Below are 19,927 nucleotides of genomic sequence, written 5' to 3'. Positions count from 1 at the left end.
AAATCCCAATCCCATAAGGAGCCCACTCACGGTCCCTCTATCAATCTCCATCATGATCTCTATCTTGATTTGCAATGATCCTCATGGTCACAACAATTGAAACATCAATCTTCACAATTTCGATCAGTAGTTTGACAGTCCTCCAGTCCCAATCCACACAGTCCTGCATACCATACTGGTTTGTCATCTATGTACTCCAAGAAAAGTTGCAAGAAAAGTGACTGGCTGATGCAAAATCTGACCTGCTTCTGATGAAAACAGCCTAGAAGATGATAACATCAGCCTGTTCGGGGTCCACCTGGCTGCTATACAGTAGTATGTTGATGACATCAGCATGTAGGACAGGTAGTATCAGGCAGGTCTGTCAAAACACTGCTGTTTGAAGACACTTAGCTGCAAAAATGCAGATAGGAGAGGAACCAAGGACTGAAAACACAGCTGACTATGAGTTTTGTGTGGTCTAGCCCCAAAGTGTGCACACCCGGAAGCTTAATGTTTGAAAGCATGGTATCTTACGCACTGCCTAGGTTGTCCTATAACTATTATCTGCTAACTGAAATGTGTACTTCTGGCCTTGATCTTTATCACTTTAGATGTTGCCTTGACGTCTCTCATTGCCACACGCTGTCGGAACGTTTGGGGTCGAAAGTCTACCGTGGGGGTAAGAGACAGTAGGGTAAAGGGAGATTCAAGGAGAGGAGTAGACTGAAGAGAAGGGACTCAAAGAAATAGAAGATGTAGAAGAATATTCACAGAGATGAAGCCTATCAATTTATTTCTACATTATGAGATGTAGAAGAATACTCACAGAGGTGAAGCCTGTCAATTTATTTTTGCATTATGAGAAGATAAATCTCTTGTAGACAGAAACGTGCATAAAACAATACCTTCCTCTATGTTGCTCAAACCGTCAATTTGATGCTCCCATTGGCTCTGAAAGGGGGGTAAAATACTAGGACACCTAACCAAAATTCTGCCAGATCACTCCTCCTTCATCTCCCAGTTCGGAGTGCTGTTCACTGCCTAAAAACTACGATCGCGCGTCGCTCGATTTCGCCAATCCTTCTTTTTACATAAAATCCTCCCAAAATGGCTGAAAGCTACCAACTTTCTTTTACATGTCATCCTATTCTAGAAGTTGTCTACAGTTTTTGGATTTTTACAAGAGATAATATCTAAAATATCAAAATTTGGCTAAACTTGTCCAAAAATCTAGTATTTTTAAACTATCCACACTACGGACACCGACATTAATGACTAATATAGCATTGGCTCTCTAGATCAATAAGAAAGCCTAATGCCGATGCACTCTAGATTTTTTCACACTATGTCCGCATAGTGGCATGACATCCATCCCCTCTTAACCTGCACATCCTCCGGCATGTGCCAAAGTCTTATGGATCTACAGTGTCAGAAGAAATATCCTCTATCATGTCAATGTCTTCATCTTCTACCTCTTCTCCTTCCATATACTCATGTTCATGCTCAGTATCCAACTCCTTCAACTCATATGCTGAAGACTTCCTACGTTTAAAGAGCTTGATACGTTTTCCAGCCACTGGAATCCTCAGAGCTGCCCCATCCATCTCAATTAATGCATAGGTAGCATTATCAAAAACAAACCTTACCACATATGGACCAAACCACCACTTTGCCAATTTCCGACTGACACTATGCTGATTTTTCAAGCTGATGTCATAAACCAACACCCAATCCCCTTCTTGTATAGCTCATAGTTAAAGCCTGTGTCATTTGTCAAACCTCTTCTTGTTCTTGATCCTTATAGTCTTCAGCTTTTTCATGGCTGTCTCAACGTCTTCAAGCTTTCTTTCTAACTATCTAATGCATAGGACCAACAACTCCTCTATCCAAACCCTTTTCCCATGGTAAAACACTCCAAGTAGCAATAGTCTCCTCAATAGGCATGACTGGCTGTTGTCCATACATTAATTCAGCAGGCATATACCCTGTAACTGCACTATTAGTGGTTGCATCAGCCCACAAAGCAAAGGGCAATATTCTTGGCCACTCTTTCAACCTGCCCTTGCATAACTTTGCTAATGCCTTAATGATAGACTGATGACCTCTTTCACTTTTGCCATTTGCTTCAGGACTGTAGGCTGAAGTTAAAGCCAGCTTGATACCCAATCGTTAAAAGAAGTCACGAGCCTCATCCACATCCAATTCTCCTCTATCAGCAACCACTTTACCAACACAACCATACCTGCAAAAGGCTTCTTCTGCTTGAGTAGTCTTTGTACTAGGAGCTCGTCCTTCCACTTGATTTGTCAAGTCTTCTCTTGCAAGCACAAGATATCTCATATTCCATAAACCTGTAGGCATAGTAACCAAATCAACTACCCACTTGTAATGCATAGACAATGGATAGGTCGGTTGCAACCCATCTCTATGCTTTATCATGGAATACATCTGACAAACAATGCATGATTCTACATAATGCTCCACATCTTTATACATGTTTTGCCGCCAATACTTCTCTTTGATCTTGGCAAATGTGCCCCAAACTCCTCTATTTCCAGCCCATAAGCTTTCATGAAACTCTTGCATCACCTGTTGTTGAGAAGCCCTATCTCCGAATACACGTACTGGAGCTCCTCTCTTTTTCTTTGCATGCTTCCATAAATATACGTCTTTCAAGAAAAACCCATAAGCTTTTCTTTTAATCCTTTTGAATTCAGCTTCAGACCACTCAGCCTTCTTTGTCATGAGGTTGAGATATTGGCCTATTTTCAGCCAATCGTCCTCGAACAACTCTTCCAAAAATTGTGTTCTCACTGAAGTATAACATTGATGATGTTTTCTCTCTACTGCCCATCTCTTCTCCATGGCTGTAAGTTCTTTTCTTACTGCTGAAATCCCTACTACAACACTTGTACATGTTGTAGTAATAGAAGCTGCATACTCATTCCCTACTGTCATAAAGTCGTTTTCAACACCTATCACATCGTCCTCTTCATCTTCCATCAGCTCCTCTTCATCTTCAAACCTTGCTTGTAAAAGCATGTCAGCCACGGGGTTTTCTCTACCTACAATATGCTGAAAATCAGGGTTAAGTGACTTTATATATGCAATCCACCGTAACATAGCAATATCAGGATTTCAGCAATTTACGATCGTGCCCAATAGAGATAGACAATCAGTCTCTACCACTACATGAGCTCCCATAAATTACTCCCTATCACACTTAAGGGTTGTCACTACACCCCAAAGCTCTCTTTTGACTTGAGAATACTACCACTGCCGTTTATTAAGGACCTTTGCTCCAAACCGAATGGCATACCTATTCCCATCAGCATCATCCTGACCCACTGCCCAACCAATGCCAGTTGGGCTTGTATCCACGGTGAGAATAATAGGCTGCCCATTCTCATAATTTGCTCTCTTTAGTGTTGGGGCTGAAATCAATAAGCTCTTTAACTTCTAAATTGCCTTCGTATGCTGTTTATCCCACCAAAACTTTTGTCCTTTTCTCAAAAGCTAATATAAACTTTCAGTCACATGAGCAAAATGTGGAATCCATATCAAGTAAAAGGCACATGCACCCAAAAATCTTCTCACCTCGGATACATTCGAACATGTCTCCCGTATCCTGCTTATGGCATCAATCTTTACTAGTGAGGCTTTCTCCCACATGATCCACACATGTGCCCAACAACTAATACTTCCTCCATTCCAAAAACCGACTTTTCTCCTGACAGAGTCAAATGCACTTCTTCAAGATGACTCAAAATCCTATCACAATCAGCAATATGATCAGCCACAAATCTTCTACATCCATGCTCATTCAACTCTTCATTCTTCTCATGGATATCACACCCTTTTATCGGCACATCATCAAGAAAGGGTAAGGTCAACTGAAAAATATACTCCCTCAAAACTTTATGCATAGCATTCATCATATGCGCCACTGAATTGGTTGCTCCTTGTGGAGGCGTACACATCCTAACCAATCCAAGTGGTGTCTTCATGATAGTGATATCTCGGCTATCTAATGCAAGCTGGAACTGATCATATATTGAATATAAATCTCCCATAGAGTAAATTGCCTTGCCTACAAATGCTTCTGCAAATTCATCCACTATCAGGCATGATCCAACATTTCTTATGGTGACCTTATTAACTGGTTATAAATCCTGTATAAACCCCAAAGAACCATTCTTCTTTGGAATAGTAAACCACCGATTCGAATATGGAGCTAAAGAGGGCTCCAAAATGCGCATCCTGATCTCCTCGTTCAAAAGCTCCAACAGCTTAGGCAAATATACCCGAGGTACTGGAATAGGCTTTAAATTCCATGGCACATGAGATACTGTAAAGACCACCATAGGTGCAAAGAATCAACACATCCAATCTCATCTGGCTGAAATGCAAAGCCTTTCCCATACCTTGCCAACATCTACAAGAAACAAGCTCTTTCTGCAGGCAAAAGAATGTATCACCAATTTTCCACTTTTGTAAAGATTCAGCTATAAATTTATGTCCTACTCTATGTGGATCTCGTAAACTAGGCTGTTGAGTCACTTTTTTAGCCAACCCATCACTTTCATGTGGTAAAGGCAAAGCCGCAGGCTTAACCTTCTTTGTAATTGTTTTGTACTTTGTATCCACCCTTACTTCAGCCCTGTTTCGCAACGCATATTGCAGCCCATAACATTCATGCTCAGTAAACTCTTGAATGACTTCATACATCTCTAAAGTGTCAACATAAATAACCTCTTTTTCTGCCTTGTTTTCAGCATTAATTGCTATAGAAATTTCAGCCACTGTATCAACATCAACCAGCCCTGAAATACCTTCATTTGTAACCATCAAACCATATGTCTTCAGCTCTTTTTCAGCCCATCCTACATATTCTTTTCAACCCTGCACATGGCTGAAATATTATTAAAACTGCCAAGGCTACATGCTGTCCATTCCTGCAATCTAGACACAAACACAGTTTCCCCTTTTCTTGGAGGCATAATTATCTTCCTAGAGGCATTATCATAGCCTCCACTTACAGCAGTGTTGTCTAAAAACCCTTAAACTCTAGTGCATTAGGTGGCATGGGATTATCCCGTAGCCTATCTCAATTGCAGGGATTATTCACACAAACAGTGAGAAACTGTACTGCCTTTGTATTGTCTTTACTCCGAACTCGAGCATATGAAGAACCATCATCCAAGGCTTTTATTTCCAGTCTTGATTAAAAAATATATGGCTACCCCAAAAGCACCAGATAACTACATGAATCCTGCATAAAAAAATGATATTCATCCCTAACATCTCCAATAGTCACGGGCACATTCAGACAAGCCACATAAAGATCCCTTGATGAACTGTTTGCTACCCGCATGCGCCATCCCGGATCTATATCAATCGGCCAACCTCCATTCCAATATAAGCTATGTGCCCCCTTACCAGACAGTCTCAAGCTGTTACCCCAATCAGCACAACCTCAAGAACAACTGTGTTTTCTTCTGATGATCAGACTGCCTTACTGCTGTTCATTGCCTGGAGGACATTTGTACAGCTGCGAGTTTTGCTCCCAAAGGTGACCATATTGGTGAGCATCATTCTACTACTGTGTTTCATCTCCAGTTTCATCATTCATCATCCAGATACTGTGGCCCGGCTGTACACTGCTGAGTTTACCTTCTCCAGCCTCCTGCTGTATTTTGGTTTCCAGCCTGTTGCCCTGTTTACAGCCTTCTACATCAGTCTACTATGTCAACTGGCCCACAGCCACTACATTTACAACACCTCTTCTCTAGTCTACTGCATACTCATCTCTTGGACTGCTCTACCCTTGAGCACTATGTACATGAATTTATTCATTCATTTATTCATTATTCAGTATCCTCATTCTTCAATTTTGCTTTTGGCTTTAGTATCTTTGTTCACTGTGTTACAATTGTGGTCCTACACTGTGTTTTCTTTTACAAACCCTAGTGTATCTCCACAGCCCTCAACTAGCTGGTACCTCAATAACCATAAAGAGAAAATTGTAGCCAAGAAGGCCCAGTCGAAAGTGCCAAAGGTACTCATCATCAGTGGATGACCTAGCCGAAGCTAGAGCATGTATGCAATGGAACTCTAAGCCCTCAGTTGTCAAATGTCATAGGAATTGCAACATGAAATAGAGGCCACTAGGCTGTACCTCGCCTTGAGCCGAGCCGCATCATCTAAGATCTCGATTGTAGTCTCAGTGAAGAATACAACTCTCCGCAAGAGGCAAAGCTCATAGATGGTTAAGACATTCATCCCTAATTGAGGCACATAATTAACCCCTAATTGAGGCACATAATTATCAATAACATCAACTCTTGAAACTTGCAAAAACGAGATTGACGTTCAATGGAGGGCAACCTAGCTATTTATAGAAAGTTTTAGGACCTCGTACCGTGCACCATTTTAAAACTCTCTCGAACCGCACTCCATTTTAGGGTTTTGATTAATTAAGCATTTTTGGGGCTATTTAAGTGGCTAATTCAGCATGTAATGCTTATGTTAGCTCAAACCCCCCTCTCAAGCCCAAAAACTAAGCTAGAAAGGAAGGCACTCAAAAATGTGAGTGTTTTTGGCTTTTATGAGTTTTACCCCAAGGCAGCTAGAGCATCACGCAAAGGGTGCACAAGGGCTAACCAGTGGCCTACCAAGACTACAGAGGCAATGGTTATCTTACCAAGGGGGTCCAAGTGGTCACCCCAGAGAGGCCAGGGCATCGAACAAAGGGTACACATCCGCTGCCCAATTGCCTACAAAGTCCTACAAAGGCATATGAAACCACTTCTTTTCTGTATCCATCTCAGTTAGGGCTTCGCACTAACAACCCCAAAAAGAGCTAGCACCCTCATTCTGGGCACTTTATCAATGAGCGCCCGCTCGATGGTACGCCACCCTAGACACTTGAGGCCTATAAATAGGCCGCCTCTTCATTCATTCCTCACCACCACCCACACTCTTCGCGACTCTTTTTCCGTCATCAGACACCCTTCCCTTCTCTCTCCAACCTCTCCGTTGCTGCTCACACCCCTTCTAGAGGACATTGCAGTTCAAGGTTCGTAGTTACGTACTCCATCATCACCCTCTGCTTCAGGTGCCCTATTCCACATCATTAGGCCTTTGCGTTTGGAGTTTCCCTTGCCTCGCATTATCATCTCCACCAAAGGTGTCAGCTCTCTCTCTCTTCAGTCGCCATCGACATTTGCGTTTGGTAGCCTAGAGAACTCCTCCACATCTAGCATCACCTTTCCCAGCTAGGCATCAACATCTTCTTGTCTGGTGTCACCTCCACAACTGGTGTCAGTTTTTGCAGCCCCAAGTAACTATGTTTTTGGGTTGATAGGCCTTCACAAGCTGCGTTTACCCTCCTAGTGGCTGCCCCTTCACCTGGCGAAGCATCTGCATTTGCAGCCCTGGCCCACCTCTTGACATCCAAGGACTGCGCTTCACTCCCTCAACAGCTAGTGATCATCTTTCTCATCCCACACAGCATCAAAGAAATGTACTTCACTCCCTTGATAGAGCTGTCCTTCATCTTCCAGTGATTACTCCAATAGTCCACTACTCGGAGGACTACATTTCACTCCATCCATTGTGCAAATTTCCCAGAAGTGCTATCACTTGATTCAAACATGACAATGCAATCATCTTCTAAGCTTCAACTCCGTTGTATCAACTTTTCTTCACATAGCATGATTCAGTGCTTCATCATCTTGTTCTCTTGTGTTTCTGAGTTTCTCTTCTCTCTCAGTGTTTGTCGTACACACACTCGAACAGCATGGAGCATACAGGCCATCTTCATGATGGTCTGATTCCTATTCTCTACGACTCCATTTTGTGAAGGAGAGTTGATAGAGGTAAGCTCGCATGAAATACCATGCTCCTGTAGAAACTCGAAAAACTCATTGGAGGTGAACTCACCCCCACTGTCACTCCTCATACATCTTACACAACAACCAGTTTGGTTATGCACCAACAATACCCAGGTAAAAAAATATGTGAAAACATCAAACTTGTGCTTGAGAAAGTACACCCACGTGTAACAAGAATGATCATCCACAATCAAAAAGAAGTACACTGCACTGTTTAAGGTGGTCGTAAATGTCGCTCCACAAAGATCAACATGAATCAATCAAAGAGGTCCCTCATCTCTATGTGTAGATTGTTGAGGCAATGGGGTATAGTGCTATTTTCCGAGTTAACAAGCTTCACAAACATCCTGCGATAACTTCAGGCAAGGAAGGCCATTAACCATCTGTCAACGCTCAAACTCATAAAGAGAGTCATACCTGAGATTTCCTAAGCGAAAATGCCAAAGACGCTCAATACTTGTAGGCTCCCATGTACCAACTAAAGCTTGGAAATAGTGGAACTCAAAGCCCTCGACTGTCGACTCAGAAAGAAACTATCATGTAGTACACGCCAATAGGTTGTGCCTCACCGTGAGCAATCATTAAACTAGTGAGAAAGTCAAGGACCACAACTATGGTCACTATGAAGAAGATTACTTGACCCAACTAGCAAACTACTGAATGGATAACAAGTTCACCCCTAGCTGGGGAACACGGTATACATCATCCAATGGAGCACGATCTAGGCCCTGGTCAATGGAAAAGTTAACATTACCGTGAGCATGAATTGTGACTGAGGATTTGTTTCCAACTCGAGCGTGCTTGGCTAGAGGGGCTCAAGAAATGAAAATGTTAGCCATGGGGGTCATATGATGAGTAGCTCCACTATCCACAATCCAAGCAATAGCTCGAATACTCAACTATGATGAGTGAGGCTCTACAATCACTTTGGCAAGAAGCAACTTGCAAATGTGGATGAGACTCATACTCACAAATGTCTCCACAAAGCCGACATGGGCCTTTGCATACCAGTCAAACAAGCCCTTTGGCATTGGGAGAACATTGTCGATTGTGATGGCTGACTAGTGTCAATGTGGGTTTGATCTCGCTACTACCTCTACTAAGGTTGCCACCACCATACCTCCCCTTTTGGGAGATTGCCTAATTGAGGAGCAAGGATCTGATTCTTAACTTTTGGTGCTATACCTCTTACCTTTGATCGACACTCGTAGTCAAAGTCGCTTCTTACAATGTTAACAATACCAATTTTTCTTTGGTGCATTCTGCTATCCGAGTTTAAGAGATAATTGGGACTTTCCTTGGGTCTCACCAGTTTGGTTTTGATTTTGATTTTGAGTTTGTTTTCTATTTTGATTGGTATTTCTATTTTGTTTACCCTCCCCTTGCTGCCCCTTCTAAGAAGGGGCAATGAGAATCTCCTTTGTAGAGGTCAAACTATGAAACAGATTGACTAGCTAAGTATAACGCAATAGCCAACACTAAAATTCATAGAATGTGGACATGGTAGGTTGTGAGATTACCTACAACACAAAATGGAAATATTTCCTTGATAACTTGCTTAGAAACAATGTGACTTGCTCATCCGAGAACTTAGAAGCCCCTTTGGTAGCGAACTCGAAGAGAAGGCACCGATACTCAGTCAACTTGACTTTCAAGTCATCCTAGTCGGTGATTTTAAAGTTTTGGAGCTCATGATCCAAATTGATGCGACAGATCCTATCCTGAGCCGCATAGCAGTCAGTCAAGTGTGCCCAACGCTCAAATGCTAAGTCAAAATGCTAAAGCTGGGAATGAAATTCAAGTGATAGACCTTACATCAGCTCCACAATAGTGGAGGCATTTCTAGCCTTCCCATGAGCAGACAACCTTGGATAGAGCAAGTGCAAGATCAGATTGGGGTTCCAACCCCTGCACAAGATCCCATAGGTTCTAGAAGTCAAGGACATGTCTCATTAGGTTTAACCAAGTAGTAAAGTTCAACTCGTTAAAATGAGTTTGATCATTAAAAGCATGTTTGGCTGATGAGAAAGAAGAACCATAATGTGTCGAATAAGTGGAATAGAAAGAAGGTGGTGAAAGGAAATAAGTAGAAGGGGGAGGTGGGTAGGCAGAAATAGGCTAATAATGTCCAATGGGTGCCAATTGATACGGAGGCACTGAAACATGAATGATCCATAGAGTGTTGGTGGGGGTGGAGACACCGAATACATAAGCCATGTCCAAGAGATAGCTAGGGCATAACAAAATGACTAGAAGACCCACTAGATAATGCCATGGAGGCAAGCTGTGGTACCAACTAATCCACACTCAGAGGTGGTTGGGTGGCATTCCCAAGCCATGAAAAACTTGAAAGTGTAGGAATGGAAGGATGAACCTCCATCATGGAGATACCACCCAACTAGGGAAAAGAGAAGGTCCTTAAAGACATGCCTATGGGTGAAGGAATCCCTCGTGTGATGTGAGAAGACATGTATGGTGTACTTAATGGAGGCTGAAGGAAAGGTGCAGCGGAACTAGTGGGTTGGATGGATTGGAGATTAAATGGATTGTCATTTGAGTCTTTGTGGAAAATGTGTTAGGTTCCTTTTGTCCATTAAATGCAAATGAAGAAATAGATGAATCACCAAAATCACATTGACCATGAGATGTAAAAGCAGAAGGACAAGATGGAGAAGGAGCACTCACCGTAGGTTCTTGCCATTTTTGTTTACCTTTTTAAGTTCAAAAATGAAAAATTTATCCTCTTCAAGGCTTATGAATCAATACGTGGTATGAAGAGTTCCTTTGTCCTGAGCATCACCAATATCTTGTAAAAAAAAGAAAGTAAAATCACGACGTAAGGGTGATTAGTCCTTTGTGGAACTTTTGTCCTTCCTGCAAAGTCATTAGACCAGTGACACCGAATCTAATGTAGAAAACTCAAGTTTACCTTCAATCTACTGTTAAGCTTGAGATATGAGAACGAGATTGTATTCGGCTCATGAGATCTCATATGGTCTGTAGACTCCATGGAAGTCCAAAGACTCTCCTGTAAAATATTACACGGCGCAGCGAACAGAATCTGAGAAAGAGATAGAGAGTACACAACAGATAAGAGGAGAATCAATAAATTCTTTAACTCCAAACAACTGATACAAAGATGGCTCTATCCACCCGTGCACTTCCACTGTGTGAAGCTTGGATGGCAATCTAGACAAAAGATAGGTGAAGAGCTTAAGGCTAGCTGGAACAACAACTCTGACTGGGTGAAAGATGAGTGATCCATGGCTGTAAAGGGGTTTAGCTTTTATAGCCTGCGAAGGCCGTTAGGTTGGCCTGACCGACCTACCATATAAGCCTCCACTAGTCGGCCAGGGAATATTCCCTTTACCATCAGGCCGGGGGAGTTGCCCTCGGACCCCCGCCAGGGGGGCCGCTGGCCCCCCTGGGACCCCCCAGTCAGGGGCCGCTTCCGCGGCCTCCAGACCCCAAAATAGGGGCCCCTTTTAACTCCCTTACCCCGCAACTCGATGCAATGCGCCTCGAGTTGCTACTAGCTTAACCACTCCATCTAACCCAAAGGTTAGACCCACAACGGTCACCTTTTTGCCATCCGGTCACATAGACCTCATCTGATATACAAAGTCAGGACTCAACCAATGTCCGGGCTCACATTTGGCTTCTCCTCATAATGGGGACCTTACAACTTTGAGCACCATGGATCATTCGTAGCACCTAATGAGGGTGGGGCATTGATCATATCTAACATCTCCATCCATGTCAGATGGAGAAGCAAGCTGTGAAGCCCACTCCGTCATGTGCCTCAATATGCCAGGCTCAAGAGCATCATGATGATGTAGTGAAGATGTGTTCGAAGTCATCTTCTCCTCCTGTTGTTCTTGCTTCTTGCGAAGGGCTTTCAAATCAAAGGACAAGGTTTCGTGAAAAAGAACCTTGCTATGATACCATGTATAAAGAAATACCCTAACGCAGAAACATAAATGAAAACGTACGACAAAGCATAAACTCAAAAGAACACAATTAGGGTTAGGGTTACTCAGAGACAATGAACACAGTGGAATCTGAATGAATGCATGAATACTGAATATACAATGCTCATGTAGCAAACAAACCATGCAAGAATGAAAACTATACCCCGAACTCTCGTATCTAGAGGACCAAGGTAGCAGTGTTGAGCAATAGAGTGTGGCGTACTCCTGACGAATCTCAGAACACAGCAAAGGCAACCTCCAAGAGTTGAATACCAACAAATGTAGCTGTGGAAACTGGATTTGATGCAGACATGCAGTGAGGAGAAAGAAAGACTAAAAACATTGGTACCTGAGTAGAGAGAAAAACTGGGCGACAGCTAGAAACTGAAGGCAACCACACATGAAGTGTAGGCGACAATTGGAGGAGAGAGAAACTCAGTAAATGCAAATGTCTGACAAATGGTGATAATGTATGGATCATGGCGATAGCTCCAACAAGTGATGACAATAGTAAACACAAGCTCCAAAGGACCAGGCAGCAACCCCTGATGATGGCAACAGCCAAAAGATGGAGACGGAGGCTGGAATCAGACACTAGATGATAGCAAACAGCAAGGGGAAGCTCTGACCGCGATGTCCTCCGTAAACAGGGTGTGGCAAGCAAAGATATAGCTCCTAAAACCTACAAAAACGAGATTGAGGCTGAATGGAAGGCAGCAAAGATATAGCTCCTGAAACCTACAAAAACGAGATTGAGGCTGAATGGAAGGCAGCCTACCTATTTATAGAAAGTTTCACGACCTTGTACCACGCACCATTTTAAAAGTCTCTCAAACCACACATCATTTTAGAATTTTGATTAATTAAGCATTTTTTGGGCTATTTAAGTGGCTAATTCAGCATTGAATGCTTATGTTAGCTCAACATTGGGCTCAATACCCTTGAGCTTACATCAACTCATCGTCAAAATGGCTAGCCTTCTGCAAATATTCACAACATCTATTATTCTTGGATACACTGCCAACCCGATATCAATCCAAATTGGGAATTAATAATTACTATGTTGTTCACTAGTCTTCTTGCCTCTCTCTTGCTACCTCTTCTAGGAGTCAAAACAAGAGTCCACTCTAAAGATGGCAAAGGGGTTTTTTAATAAACTTGATCAAACAATCATGCAAAAAACAATAATTAACATCCAAATTCATAAAATGTAGGCCATCCGAAGACAATGAAATAGTTTATTGCATGAAGTGAAAGTACTCTAAACATACCTTATTTTGAAACACAGTGAGTTGATCATCATTAAAGGTGGGAGGTCTGGTGGCAACAAACTTCACAATACCGATATTGGGCCATTTTGACCTTTAAGTCATCCCAATCAAAGATTTTGAACTCTTGGAGTAAGGTTGATATGGTATATCTTATTATGGACCATGTAGTAGTCGGGTCAAGAGGCCCTAAGATCTAGTGCAAGATCAAAGGGTTTTAAGTGTGTGTGAAATTCAAGTAAAAGATGTAAAGCTATTCTACTTTTCCAAGAGCGTACTACTTTATATGAAGTCCAATAGTGGTTGGGTTGGAGTTGCATCCCCTGAACCAAGTCCCACAAATCTTGGAAGTCAAAAATATGCCAAATGAGGTTAGCCCACAACATAAAATGCAACCTTTGAAGCAAGTATTATCACTAAGCACATTCTTAGTTGTAACAAGAGAATGAAATGAGGTATAAGGGATCAAATGTGTGGGTGGCATTGGTTGGTACTACATGCACCCTATAATGGATCCACCTTGATACCTTTGATATTATGATAAAAGTAATCAAAGATGTTGCACATTTTGTTGCACATCAATAACTTCAAGAGTAGTAACATTCAGGAGTGTTGAAGGCCTTGCCTTGATTTTTGTCAGATATTACTAGAGATTTCTTATGGAAAATCGTGAAGATTGAATTTTAACATTTTTTAAGTTTCTCAAAAATATAAACTGGGTGGTAGAAGCGTAAAGATCATAGCCATAATCACAAGGGTTCAAATGGATCCGAATTGTGAGTTATGAATCAATAGTTATGGCCATTTTAGATTCTGTCCACTATGCATGAATTTTTATGCATGAGCCGCACACAAGTGCAAAAGGGCCGCATTTCTGCTTTTTTTTATTGAATTCATAAAAACATGGATACGCTCGAATTTAAGTAAAATCTCTCAAAAAACACTCAAATTAGGTAGCTCTTGCATTGGTCATCAATGATGGAAGCTATAGACACTAAAAGCAACCCTCCCCCTCCGCCCCTCCCCAACTAGTATATAAAGGGAAGGGTACCACATAGACACAACTCTCTTAGAGGAGACACTCTGCCAAGGGTGCAAGCAAAGCTAGAGGAAACATCTCTGTCTTAGCTTTCTCCCTCTCTTCTAAAATTTTATGCGGAAGCTCTACCAAAGTCCACCAAGCTTCTCCTCTCTTCTCCACACATGTGCGGAAGCTCTACCAAAATCCACCAAGCTTCTCGCCTCTTCTCCACACTTGCACGAAAGATCTACCGAAATCCTCTGAGCTTCTCTCCTCTTCCTTACATATGCACAAAAGCTCTACTAAAATTCACTAATTTTCTTCTCTTCTCCTCCATCACAAGGAAGCTCTGTCAAGATCTACTAAGCTTTTTCTCTCTTCCCCCAACTCTCTCTCTCTCTCTCTCTCTCTCTCTCTCTCTCTCTCTCTCTCAACCCCCCTATCACAAGGACGTGAAATTTTATTGCTTTGCTTAGCATTTGACTAAAAGTTAATCAAATGTACTAATGTGACTTGCACATGGGAGATGCAAGCCAATTATTTCAAAGTGTGGAACCTAGAATCCCGATATATTAGTCGATGCCAAGGCAAAAGTTATAATAAGTTATGTCTGACAGGTACTAGGTGGTACCCATTGTCAGATTTTGGCCTAGACCAATTTATTAGCCACTAATATCACTAATGACATTAGAGACTAGGCATTAATTAATTAATGTTGGTCTAAGGGCTAATAACTACTCATGGATACGTGAAAGACAAATTGGCCTAGCCAATTTAATTATTGGCTAGTGAAATTAATTTTTGAGTGCTAGAATAATTATTAAATTAATTTTTTAGACTTAATTTAATAATCTAAATAATGCTGAAAAATATGATTAAAAGACTACACTTGGTAAAACTTGCCTATGCAAGTGAACCAACCTTTCTTCTGTGGATGGGTGGTAATTCTCTAATTACAACTTAGTTACAGCAACAACATTTATTACAAAACTGAAAAATGCAAATTAACTCACAATCTTGGACAATGGATACCCCGTTGGCCCCAAAACTATCACCGCTTTCGGTATTTCTTTAACTTAATTAAAGAAGAAATGATGTACAATGAGATTTTTCCAATCCCTTTCAAAATTCCAACTCCCCTTGTTGTTCAAAATGACCAACACATCTTTAATCTGATTTGCCCTCAATTCGGGCAGTCAACTAGCCTTCACCCACTTTGTGGGAAACGCAAAATGCCCCAAATTCATTGATTTGTTGGTCGCTCCACTTGAATTTGGCTAAAAAAAGCTTCAGCCGTGTTGAATCCAAGTCTTGGAGCTTCCAATTTTTGGCATGCTTCCCCAAGCTACTACTAAAAACTATGATTCTTGCTGCAACTTAGGGTTTACAGCAGAGAAATCCGAAATTTCTTAGCCTCTAGTGATCTCAATGTTGTAATCTTCAGAGCAAGGCTGTAGAAAGGCTGAGAGATGAGAGAGAATGCTAAGGAGAGAGAAAATTCAAACTTTCTTTGCAAAAAATAAAGAAGATCAATCATTTACTATTGTTGCCTTGTCTCAACGATCTGTAGATACTGTCACTTGCTCTTGCTTAGTCTTCTCCTATCCCTAGCTACCTCAAAAGGTCCTCCAATGGCTGCAGATTGGACCAATAACATCTCCTCCCTCTCTTGCAGGCTAAATGCACCAAATGTCTCTCTCCATCTTCTAAAAACGTTTTTTAGTCTTGCATAGGTATTTTTGACAAGTGGCACTCTTCCCAAATGGTTTTTCCAGCATTATCCATAGTTAAATATTAATTTTCAGCCTTTAAATACTAAAATTAATCTAATAATTATTTCGATGTCCAAAAAAATAATCTAGCTGGTCAATAATTAAATTGGCTAGACAACTTCCATTGCTAAGTGTCTCTGCGTCATTTTTGACCATCACATTGGAGTTAGATACCATTAAACGCCACTTCTCTAGTGTCACCAACAACTGACACTTATGGCCAACAACTAACACCAAGTACCTATGCAGCATAACTTATAGTAACTTTTGCCTTTGACATCCCATGATTTTCTCGAGTCCCAAGCTCATAAATTTACTCCCCAGTTATACCTCCATGTGCAACATTTACTTAGCCGTGTGATTAAAAATTAATCCACATGTTAAGTGAGGTTTCAAAATACATGTCCTCATGACAACAAGTGCTTTTTGAGAGCAACGAGATTGCTCTCACAACTTACAAAAAAAAAAACTCGAAAGAGAAATCAAACTAGAACTTGATTGTGAAATAGCTCGATTGCAAGTGAACTTGATTACAAGAGAATGCTCATAAGAGTGTGGCTTGATTGCAAGATAAGAATCGATAGAAAACAAGACTTAAAAAAGACAAGAACTGGATAAAGATCTTTTGCTCACCATACCGAATATACATACATTTAGTGAATTTATCTCTCAAGCAATTGAATGTGACAACCGCCTATTCAAGAGAAGACAATAAAGACATCGAGAAGCCGCTTTGAATTCAAGCATCATAAAGACTTTTGAAGACCCAACCGCCCAAGAGCGATAATCAAATTTAAGTTGCTTATTTCATATTTATTTGCTTTTATCTGGATTAAAAGTATTTCTTTAGTTGAGCTTGTTTATTGATTGGAAAACATTATATTCCTTGCTTCGGTATATTTGCTTTATGATTTTCCTTGTGAATTAATAAGAAGATTTAAGAGGTTATGTGGGTATTACATCCACAGGATCAACAAAAAGAGAGTATGTGGCCATTGGATCCGCGGAACCAACAAAGCGATTGCAATTGGACTAGCCTCAAGGTCCAATGGAAATGCCGAAGTGATTGAGATAAACTCGGAAGAACACTGCTTGGTATCCAAGGCCAAGAGCTAACTGGTGAAAAAGGCCAAGCACGTTGTTGCTACATCACCTTAAGCAAGGGAGCTTAAAGGAACTCTGAGCCAATCAATCCTTCAGCGATCTATGATAGGGGTGTAGAGCTTCGTGATCCCCATCACCAGTTAGGAATGGATGATCTCAAATACTAGCCAAGAGGTGGAATGATCTTGAGGGGTCAGCAGTCCTTTCAGAAAACTAAGATGGCTTCACGAAAGTCAAGATCCTTTTGGGAACATAATAAAGAAATTAGACCCTAACTAAAAAGAATTGCTTTTCTTATTAATTGTTTATATATCATGCCTAAATTATGTGTAATGAACCTTGTGTAGGGACAGTAAAAGAAAGCTGCTTTCATATATTCTCACAATGTGGTAGCATGTTTTGCTAATTAGATAACTAAAACAAACTCGTCGAGGAAACTAGAAGGTCTCAATCATCCTGATGAACTAAGAGTCTATGGTTGGGTGGAACTGATTAGTTAGGTAACTTTCCTAAATACTAGATAGAGCTGTTAGAACATGGCTTCCAACTCGGTAGGATAGTTAACCCGCTTAAAACCGTTTTAGGGGATCCCGAGCTAAGACTTTGCCTTATGGGTAGGGGGATGGAGTTACCCTCTCCCCCATCTCTCACTCTCTTGAAGGCCAAGTGCAATATTAGCCCATTCTCACCTTTGATTGTTTACAAAGTGAACCTGCTTAGATGGGTGTTAGACCGTTGTTTAGGGGACCTTCATAGTCTAGGAACCCTCCGCTCGATAGGCCTTGACGTTCCGCTGTGAGGTAGCCCCGGAGACTATCCAATCAGCTAAGTCGGTGCATCCAACTTGGATCCGGATGGTGCTACTCGTGGAGAGGTATCTCAGCAACTACTATACGTTACCTCCTCTAACCCATCTAGGGGAGGTACATTACACACACCAAGGTTCTTGGCATGGTGACTCCCAATGGTTGACCCTTGATATGTAGTAAAGTCTGATAAAAAGTGCATGGCCCACTAGGCATAGGCACATGTACAAATTGTGTGGCTATCTAAGAGGTGTTAGCAACTTGATATACAAAATGAATACCCTTTTGTGTAGATCCTCATAGGTGCTTAGTTTGGAGGATTGACCCCCACCACTTGTGCAACCCCGTCAACAAATTGAAGGATAAGTAAGAAATCTATGGGATACATACCTTTGGATAAATATCCCCAATTTGATGTATCATGGAATGGATGAGGGTGTGTATGAAGCAGCAGAAGTGAATGTAGCATGTATAGGATTGGATTAATTTGATGTAGCATCATCTGCATGTTGGTGTGACATTTTTGGGCTACAAGTTTTGAATCCTCAGCAACTTCAAAATCAAACCACTAAGCACCTTTCTTCAAGTTTTAAACTCATCGTTCAAATGATGCACTAAAGGAATCAAAGTATCACAAGAAGGGATTCGAGGTGGAAGATTACTAGGCCATGCTTCTCCTAACAATCTTTGATATCTCTATAACAAGACTTGCATGTATCGGCATTGATGGGATAAGCTCTAAGGGGGACTACTTTGGTGATGATAACTAGGACATCTCAGATTGCATTCTCGCATGCTTTTGAATGCCAAGCTTTCTTGATCAAGGCTCAAGTGTCCGCAATCAAGGGCAACTAGCTCCTATACCATGTAATGCAATTGTAGGAAAAACAAAGAGAAACATGGAATGTATAACAACACGATGAACACAATTTGTAGAATACTCAATGAGAATGAATGAATATGGAGATGTAATACAATATGGGCTTGAAACCATTGTGTATCAAGGACAAAGCATGAGGTGAGCTAAGAGTGATGTTGAAGACATCATAAACAACTATGAAAGTGTATCTTTGCCTCAAAACCTCTGAATATTCAAATTGGGTGAGAAGATAACAACACAACTAAAACACAATAACTTAGACAAAAACTCAAAACTCAAAATGCAAATAGCAAAAATACAAACAAAGAAGAAAGATAACTCTGAAGTAATGAATAGATGTTGTAGATGAATGAAAGAGTGTACAAGATGCTCAAAGGAAGAGTTATCCAACAGCAAATGACTATCCTAGGACCGGGCTAAGGGAGTAGTTGGAGAGTGATGTCTGCTGTAGATGGATCCCAAGGGCTGTAACCACCAATCAGAGTTGGGCTGGGCTGATGGAGACATCCAAGAACAGGGCAGCAGCAGTGTGATCAGACCTGCAGCAAAAACGCAGCGGTACCAACACCTATCTGATCAGGGCGGTAGCACGGATGCACACATTTGAGGTAACAAACTGTCATAGAATCTGTCCACACGTGAAGAAGTGGCTGCAGCCTGTCACCTGGCAGCAAAGGCTGTAAATGCAGGCAGCAATCGCAGCAGTGGAAGAGGTGCAGTAGCTGAACATTAGCAGTAGGACTGAAAACAGAGCTGTAGACAGGGCAGCAAGGGTTGGAGAAGACATGGCAGCAATCACAGTGTCCTAGACAGCCACTAGATGGAGAGGACCAATGGCTGGAACCTGCAAACAAGGGATGGAACAAGTAGGCTAGGAAGTATACTATTTATATGTGGATCCTCCCCAAGTTTGGGTGTTTTGCTTATGGAATACAGAAACTTTGGTAATTTGTGAGTTTGGGCATGAGCTAATGAAGATTTATTGTGTGCTACATATCTTTTAGCTTAACACCTCCATAGTAACCCTATGCTAGATATTCTAGATAATAGGAGAGCTATGCGCTCTTGTACACATATATGAGTCTACTTGTTTGTTGTTTATTTGTTTTATCCAAGATGATAGGGTGGACTACATACCGGAGACCTTGTTGCCCCTTGTTCATTGTATGGTATATTACACCCCACCATACCCACTGGATGGAGCTAGTGATAGATTACTCATCAATCT

At 41.4% G+C, this 19,927-nt stretch overlaps 1 protein-coding gene across 6 annotated transcripts in view; it reads right to left on the bottom strand.

The window, feature by feature from the left end:
• Positions 1-19,927, bottom strand: part of LOC148028984 (uncharacterized) — a 161,507-nt gene that overhangs the window by 102,324 nt on the left and 39,256 nt on the right. The window lies entirely within an intron of this gene.

The sequence above is a fragment of the Lygodium microphyllum genome, chromosome 11 (assembly GCF_053477565.2).
Source record: "Lygodium microphyllum isolate KBCC chromosome 11, Lygodium_microphyllum_v1.1.10, whole genome shotgun sequence".
NCBI lineage: Eukaryota > Viridiplantae > Streptophyta > Polypodiopsida > Schizaeales > Lygodiaceae > Lygodium > Lygodium microphyllum.
This window is presented reverse-complemented; position numbering and strand designations above follow the sequence as displayed.